The 9,023-nt window shown below is 47.3% G+C and overlaps 1 long non-coding RNA gene across 2 annotated transcripts; it reads left to right on the forward strand.

The window, feature by feature from the left end:
- The first annotated feature begins 716 nt into the window (after positions 1 to 716).
- LOC117010865 lies at positions 717 to 2,306 on the forward strand. 2 transcript variants are annotated; one of them, XR_004420779.1, is made up of 3 exons: positions 717 to 1,071; positions 1,615 to 1,721; positions 2,013 to 2,306. It is a non-coding gene; the product is annotated as an uncharacterized LOC117010865 (long non-coding RNA). The 2 variants fall into 2 exon arrangements; XR_004420778.1 differs by having other exon boundaries at positions 1,618 to 1,721.
- Positions 2,307 to 9,023: the final 6,717 nt, after the last annotated feature.

Consider the following 9,023-nt stretch of genomic DNA (forward strand, 5'->3'; position numbering starts at 1 on the left):
TACTGAAAATTCGTATCATTTTAGTCCTCTTACTCTGCAATTGTCATACATCAGATCACTCAAGAGAGAACTGTATGGGTGCTGGGGCAGTAGGGGTGAGCTTCCACTGCTCTTTTCCCTCTTCAGATCTCTCCCTTCATCATAGTCGCATTTCATAATGAGATACCGTGCGTTCCTCCAAAACCATGAAGGAGAAAATGCAGCCTTGGATAAACGTTCCACTTGGTAGTAAGCACGTTGTGGCAAACCTGGTCACCAAAGCAGAGGCAGAAGAAAACAGCGCGCACGACACCTCCTGCAGCAGAGGCTGTGGGGCGTCCCTCTCTTTCGTATACACCAGAGGCCCAGGTTTACCTCAGGAGCCCTGCGACCGCCCGGCAGATTCCCGCCCCGGGGTCGGGCCGGGCCGGCGGCAGCAGCAGCAGCGTGCGGCCCGGGGAGCGGGAGGCGCTTGGGGCCCGCCAGGTGGCAGCAGGACCCCGCGGGACGGGCAGGGCCGCGCCGGGCCGGGCCGGGCTGTGCCCGCCGCCGCCGCGGGGCCGCGCTGCTGCTCTGCCGCGCTGCTGCTGCTGCTGCTCCGCCGCTGTGGGGCCGCGCTGCTGCTGCTGCTGCTCCGCCGCTGCTGTGGGCTCGGGCACAGCGCTCCCCGCGCAGGCAGCGCGGCCGCCGCCGCACGGCCTGTCCGACTTCGGGGGGCTCCGCCGGCCCGGGGCTGCTCGGGGAAGCCTGGCTGAGCAGCGCGGGGGAGGCCGAGGCGCTCGGTAACGCGGTGCAATTAGCGGTATAACCCGCGCCAGCGCAACCCTTGGTAAAGACAAAGCTGTATGCAAATCACCCTCCCCTTCCCCATCCCCCGCTCCCGGGGTCTGACGCCGTTCCCCAGACTGTTTTTAATGATACGGTACGCGGAGTAACTTGAAATTAATTACAAGGTTCTTGACTAAAAGGCAGGGGGAGGCGGTGTCATCCGGTGGGTTCGGTGCTCGGAGCTCTGGCCACCTGCGCGCGGCAGCGGCGGCCGGGCTGTGGAGCTCCGCTTGTCGGGCAGCCCGGGCCCGGAGCCCGGCGGAGGTACGGCCGGGGCGGGCGGGCGAGGGCGCGGGGATGGAGGGCTGCGGGGAGCCGGGCGGGGGCGGGCTCTGCCGCTGTCCAGGTGGAGAAGGGCTTTTGGGGGGTGTGTGTGTGAGTGTGTCTGTGTCTGTGTCTGTGGGGGGTTTGTAGGTGTTCTGGCTGGGGGTCCGAATTTTTGTCCGCAGACCTACATGATTTCTTCCCCTAGAAGGTGGCTTGCTGCTTTCTGGCATGTACTTATCTAACTCCCACCCCCGAAGATAAATGTTTCAAAATTTTGAGAGGACATGACTACAAAAACCGCTGTGCTATGGGGAGGACTGCAAGATGTGAGGGTGAAATTCTTAAAAATATGGTAACTGACATGAATATTGGTTTCTGTAAATATATATGGTATATACATGTATAATACAGAGTTCTGTGTAAGCTAGTAACAGGAAAAATAATAAGGGGTCTTTTTGACAGGATTTTTATTTGCGTCTTTCCTTCTCTCTCACACACATCTTTCTGTTTGTCTCCTCTATATTCTGCTTTTATTACAAGAAGTTTGTTAATACGACATGTCAACGTTGCTGACTTCAGACTGCAGCACTTTTTTAGAAAACCAGACTGAAAAAATTTCCCCAAACCTCCACTTAATGGCACAACTGGTATGTATAAATAAAATCTTCATTATTTAAAGTGACGTGGATGTGGTTTACTCTATAGCCTCAGTAATTTAAACAGCACCTATCTGCTGCAGATAGAGTTGCTATGCACCTCTCTACTAGTGAGTTTGAAAATTCGAACCCGGCTTTGATTTATTTCCTCTCTATCAGTGATTAATGCGCCATAATTAGCTAATCTCAAAGCCATTATTTACAACCGGGGTAGACAAAGGGAAAAACTGATGATCCAGCACTTAACTCGTTTGAAATTATGAAATTGAAAAAAATGTTTAGGTCTCGTCTCGGAACCGGACAGCCACTCCGATGACAGCAGCAACAACAACAACAACTACAACAACTTAATCCATTAATTGTAGCTGATTCTTTTTTCGGCCGAGAAGATACTTGTACCGTCTCTGAGTTTCAAAAAAGTAAGCATCTGCTGTCAGTCTTCCGTCTCCCCCTTTGTTGCCGTGTTAAGGAGAGGACCTAAATCTGCGCTGCCCAAATGCGCGGGCGGTGGGCACGGGCGCAGAGGAGGAAACCCACGGCCACAGGCGCAGGGAGTGCTCGCCATTCCCGCCCCCAGCCCCGCCCGAGACGGGTAGCCCCGTGGTAGCCCCGTGGTAGCCCCGTGGTAGCCCCGTGGCAGCGGGGCTGGTGGCGAGTGTGAGCAGCGGCCAGGGGGCACCGGGGCCCCCCGCAGCCGCGGCCGCCCGCGGGGCCCGAGGTCGCCGTGCGCCGGCCGGGGCTGCCCGCGGTGTCCACCGATTTCCTCTGCGTTTCGCGTTAGATTCTTCCCTTTCTCTTCCTTTTTGACTGTGGGAATACGGCTTTCTGATTATATCCTAATTCCCCGACCCCCGGCAGCCCGGGAAGATAGGAAGACTTCGTTTGATCTGGAAATGAGAGGGGAAACGGGAAGTAGAACATCCGTGAAAATAGCAAGGAGGGAATGAAGAAATTTGATTAAGAGATTTAAATTTTAAAAATAACAATAAATTAAAAAAAAAAAAAAAAAAAGAGAAGGAAAACAAAACCCGAGGAGTGTTGGGGTAGGGGCAGAGCAAAGGTGCTTGGTGTGAGCAGGCGCTGATTGTCCAAGAGAAGAGGTGCAAACGTTCTTTGTTCCGAGATGCCTTGTCAGGGGCGCACACAAGTCATCATTATAGCGGAAAAAAAAAAAAAATAGCTCTGTGAGAAAGAATAAATGAAAAGGAGGAAAAGGAAGGGAAAAGAGAATCCGTGAAACCCTCCCCACCCTGTTTATTCCTGGGGTATAAAAACCCAAAAAATAAACCAACACCAACCAACCTAATCTGTAACCTTTCCAATAGCTACTCGCTCTCCCCCTCGCTCTCTTCTCTCCCTCCCAAACAAACAATGAATTAGAGATGATCGCCCCGTGCCCGCTGTAATGCGGCGACATGGAACAAACCGGGAGGTACTGGGCAGGGGAGGGGAGTGAAGAGCTGCAGGGATGGACACCAGGGCAGAGCGGGACGAGCCCGCTCCGACAGGGCCAAAATAACGCTCGCTTTTCTTCTTCATCTTCCTCCTCTTCTTGTCTAAAGAAGGATTGATCGAGACATATGAGTAATGCGCGATGCTACTTAGCCCTGGAAAGAAAGAATCCAGGCTCTCAACTCCAAAGAATTTTGCATGGGATTTTAGTTCTGAGAAATGCCCCTGTTTGTCCTAAATCCAACCATGGGAGGGGGTTGGGTGAGGGGACATCTGTTTAATTTGAAGCAATAAATACGCCGGATCTGTGGCTGTTTGGGTGTTTCCATTTTTAAAGATGATTAATCCCACCTCCACCCCCCCCTTTCCAATTCGACTGTAAAGAAATGGATTAGGAATGGTATCAAGAAGGATTATTCATTTATATCAGGCAGATGGAGCTGTACAGTAGGGTTTCAAAGAAACAAAGAAAATGGTTTCTAAATGGTTGTTTGGCATGAATTATTTGGTGGATTTGCAAACAAGCAAGGCGAAGCACTGTAGAGCAAGATGTAGAGGAAACCCATCTGGCACCTTTCCCATCCTTGTCTGGGGCTGGAGGGGTTTCCAGACAGGTAGCGGAGGAGTCGCTGAGCAGACCTGGCCCGAAGGGAGCGGGGCAAAGAACGTGAGGCTGCTCTTCCCTCTGGCAGCCGAGAGCCTCCCGCCTGCCCGAGCTGCCCGGGACTTGGGGCTGGCCTGGGCATTGCTGGCGACTGCACCTGCGGGGCGAGCCGCAGACCCAGCTCTGCGCAGCCGGACCCCTGCAGGCTCCGGGGCACCACGGGACACGAACCCGGTGGGTCCTGCCTGCCCTTCCCGCTTCCCCACCTACCTCTCCTCCTCCCCACCTGGCCCTCGGCTCAGCCGGTTGCAAAGCTCAGGGCTGAGGGTGGGGGGAGAAGGGAGGAGGGCAGACAATAAAGAAGCGACAAACTTTCGGAAGTGTTTTCATCGCGATCCGCCCCTCTGCGCATTTCTGTTTCCTCCGGATTTTTTCAGTCAGCCCCGCGCTGAAATCTCCGGCCGTTTCAAACAGTTAAAAATGTGATTGACACGTATGTTAATAGTTTGTTTTTGTGCAAAGCGGATCTGTAAATTTCCAACACAAACACACTGTGTAGATCAGATGTTAGGTATAAAAATGGTTTATTGATTGAAATAATAGAAGCATTATTTTGATTTGTCCTGACATGCTGACTGATTTATAGATTCCTACCCCATTGATTTCTTCTTGTCCGGGCAGAGGGAAATGATCAAATCTCATGAAAATGCCCTGTTGTGCTAATTAAGAACCTGAGGCTTTCTTTCTTTCTTTCTTTCTTTCTTTCTTTCTTTCTTTCTTTCTTTCTTTCTTTCTTTCTTTCTTTCTTTCTTTCTTTCTTTCTTTCTTTCTTTCTTTCTTTCTTTCTTTCTTTCTTTCTTTCTTTCTTTCTTTCTTTCTTTCTCTCTTTCTCTCTTTCTCTCTTTCTCTCTTTCTTTCTTTCTCTCTTTCTTTCTCTCTTTCTTTCTCTCTTTCTTTCTCTCTTTCTTTCTCTCTTTCTTTCTCTCTTTCTTTCTCTCTTTCTTTCTTTCTTTCTTTCTTTCTTTCTTTCTTTCTTTCTTTCTTTCTTTCTTTCTTTCTTTCTTTCTTTCTTTCTTTCTTTCTTTCTTTCTTTCTTTTCTTTCTTTTCTTTTCTTTCTTTCCTTCCTTCTTTCCTTCCTTCCTTCTTCCTTTTTTTCCCCCTTCTTTCTCTCTCTCTTTCTTCCTCTCTCTCTCTCTCTCCTGGGATTTACCAGATTTATTCTCCTCTCCCATGGACTTGGTGAGTGTATGTGTACTATTTTTTATCTTTTATACATCTGTTTTCACTTTGCACTTTCAATGAGCTGTAGCAGACAATAGTGAGAGAAACATCTGAAAATGCAAGGAGACAGAGTTGCATATGTGTTTCATTTCTGCGGGTTAGTCGGAGAAAACAACAAAAGGACACCTGGAGGGGGTGTGTATGGAATAAAACACGCAGTTACAAAGGGAATTGTGACCCTGTAAGAGGAAAAGGCGAGTACAACGAAAAAGGACTGCAAAAAGTAAAGAAGAGCAGTAGAAGTGAAGCAGGAAAGAGTGTCAAGGAACACTGATACAGAGCAAGAAAAAGAAGTTAAAAGCCCGTTCGGCTGGATGTTCCCTAACCTTTTTTAAAAGAAAGACCAGTCGGTCCGGATAAACAAACTGGGAAGACGCACCTGCCGAACGTATCTGCTCTATCTAAACAAATGTGTGTCTGTTTATCCATCTATACATTTGTATAGGGAGATGTAGAGCATCCCAACAATAATAGCAATCTTGCATCGAAGAGGTAAGTCTCACAATTATCTCTTTTATGAACGTGCAATGAAATCCTCTGAGTAGCCAGCAGTCGTGACATCCCAGGCAGTACTACTTTGGCTGGACGTTCTGTGTGTTTGCTCGGTTTTGTTACTTTTTTTTTTTTTCGGTTGTGGAGGAAACAGGGTTCAGTGGGAGACAACCATATGGGGAGGGAGGGCAATCCCATTGTCTGTTCGCCTGAGAATCTCGTTTTGCCCTGGAAAAGACGATCAAACGGAGCCAGGGTCCACTCAGGAAAGTAAAAGGGATGACAGGGGTGGGGAGAGGAGGGGTGGCGGGGGGAGGGAATAAGAGTGGGTGCATGTGGATTTAATACCAGTGAAAGTATTACAGGGGGATCAGATTTAGCGAGCGAGCGAGAGGGAGCTTTTGAACATCTGTCTAATGCAGCTAATAGAAGTGACATTAGTGATATTGGAGAGAGAGAGACACCACCGCCGACCGGGCTGGGATTACGGGAGTCTGCCCAATCCGATTAGCCGCTGCCCCTCTCCTGCCAGCGGCCGAGCCCCGCTCCGCGCCCTCCGCGCCGTCGGAGCCCCGCGCTGCTGCCCTCGTCCCGCTGCCCCCAGATCAGACCCTTCCAAAACCACTCCTGAGGGGACAGCCGCAGCCCGCCGGTGGCCATCGAGCCACTCGGGTTTAATACTCATCAATACACCGCGATGAAATTCCACCCCGCTCCTGAGGAAACCTTTATTCTCCGGCTAATTGTAATTTACAATTACGCTTTACATCTCATCACGTAGGAGGTTAGGAAACAAGATTCTTCCATATAATTATTGTCCTCCTTAATTCTATTCCACTGCATATCGCCTCGCACCGCAAGGTCCTATTGTTCCTTCCTACCCATTGTACCACTCATTTAAACTAGTATTAGAAAAAAAAAATCCCAGTCTGCATAATTTTAGACATCACACCCACGCACGCCTCTGAGCCCGAAGCAAGAGGCATCAATGGGTTATAACTCCGGTGGAAGCGGGGGCCGGCTGATCCGGGCAGGGTCATGCAGCGCAGGGTTCCCCTCGCCGGGCAGGCGGGGGCTACCGGGGCCACTGCACCAGGGATGCACTCTGCTTTTGGGTGGGTTAATAGGCATTTCCTCTCTAGTTTGCTTATCTAGCCGACTAATTTAAAAGCTTTCCTTGATTAATGACAGGCAAGTTACACAGAAACATGCACTTATGAACAAGGATCCTTGCACCTAAGCAAATATCTCTGGCCACATGCGCCATATGCCGTACAATCCCTGCTTAACTGTGACTGTAGCCTTCACAGTAAAGTGAATCTCTCTAGCTCTCCAGTGCAGGGGAAGTGCCTGCAGTTTGTACCTCCAGGCATTACAACATGCGTCAGCCCAGCTGAAAACAACACTGCATCTGGAGTTCAGCCGGCTGCAGAGGAGTGTCAGTGCCGGCAGCTCTGCCAGGGACGCTGCCAGGGGCTGCCGTGGGGCTCTCGAGTACTATCAGGTTCAGCCTTGTGTCTGACTCTTCACAAGCTGCTTTACCACCCGGTAGGAGCTACCCGAAGCATGACTCAAAGGCTGACTAGCATCCAACTCATGAATTACAGAAAATTGATGCCCTGCTTAAAATTCACAGCAGTGAATTTGTAACGTTCGCATTTCTACGTGACAGTCATCTTGCAGGGAGATAACATCTAACAGCTCCCGAGTTTCCCCCTTGTAACACTGTGAGAATAACATGGCAAAGGCCAAAAAGTCTCTCTGTCGCTCATTCACACACAGTGCACACGCCAGAGTATTGTGCAGCACTTTCATGATTTGTAACACATCAGAATAATATCTATCTCTGAGAAACTACACAGTTTCTGGGGTTTTTTAGTTTGTTTGTTTGACTGGCTGGGAATTTCTTGAATGGACATTAAAACCTTTCTTCTTAAAAACCTATACTGCCCAAGTGAGCAAATTTTACTAATCTTTAATGTCTACATATCAGGTATCAAAATTATTTTAAGTTTAAAAATCCCATTTTTTAATGGTAACAGTTTAGTCTGCATCAGCTTCTTAATTACATATAGTTGAGGCAAAGAACTAATGTTAGAATTAGGAGATATCATCATTGAAGAAGGTATATAATGAGGCCTATATAAAGTCTTGGTCTGCCACCCATTTGTCTGAATCTTTGTCATCTAAACAAGATAAAAAAGAGCCCAACATTCCCCAGCTCCTAACAATCCTTATTTTTCATAATCTTCGTCAATTATTTTCAGAACAAAAGTTCGTAAACTTAACATGGGAATCCAAATGGTATTATAACAAATTCTATCCTACTCTCAGGCCGTGTGTTCATTTTGTTCTTGTATTTCTGTTGATTGCACAGTTGTGTTTCTTTTAAGGGACACACTCTTGAGTTACTATTTTCTTATTAACCCTCTGATGCTCCTAATAAAACAGCTTGCATCATCCAGGTCATTCTTTGTTCTGAAACAGAGGGCTTTACACTAGGTGGATGTTAGATGTATTCAGAGGCTGGCCAGTAGGAGACAGCGACAGTTCGGGGATCATAGCATCTCTCTACTATGTGCACGTGCAGTTCAAAACACCATAGAGAATTTTGGCATGAATTTGTGCTACTGTAGTGAGAAAGATGATCAATATCCTGAATCCTGTTTTCAAACTTCATATAAATTATGCTTATAGATTAACATGAGGTGCCCTAAATTGATTTTCTTCATTTTAGCTGTTCTTAATATTTCATTGGAATTTTAAACCATATATATTTCTAAGTTTTAACACATACTTAAAGTAAAATACTGAAATAAAATTAATTTTGTAACAGATTCAATTTGTAGAACGAAAATGCTAAAAATATACACATCTACTATTTAATACAATGCTGGATTTTACCCTGCAGTGGGCAACAAGCATTTTTTTCCTAGTATTTTCCATTATTTTTAGCAGGATTCATTTATACACTGCAGTTTTTGAAAAAAATCTACGGCATTCGATATGAGCATGCAGTAGATTCCAAAATGCACCCACTCTGATGTGGAATAATAACCATTTCAAAGCTCTTTTGTGAAGAGCTCAAATTCCTCCTTACATCCCTGACACTTCAGAATGGCACATGCCTTGTACTAGAAACTCTGGGGCTGAGAAAATGAATATGATATTGAATATCAAAATATCAAGAGCAGAAACCACTACTCTATAAGGGTAATTTTAAGTTAACAACACAGAGAATATCTACATGCAATTGTCTGTAGATGGGACCAAGCCAGGCTGCAGGATCCTCTACTTAGATGGATTTTCTCATCATGGCAGAAGAGGTCTTTTTGCTCCCATTAGCTGAAGACCAGCGCCATACGGTACACAAATTCCAAAGTAGTCATGGACAAGCGGAGTGGCTTTTAGAGAATAATTAATTGGCAGATTGTCTTTTAGGTATTATTACAGCTATTCCTGC

This window comes from Catharus ustulatus, chromosome Z, assembly GCF_009819885.2.
Source record: "Catharus ustulatus isolate bCatUst1 chromosome Z, bCatUst1.pri.v2, whole genome shotgun sequence".
NCBI lineage: Eukaryota > Metazoa > Chordata > Aves > Passeriformes > Turdidae > Catharus > Catharus ustulatus.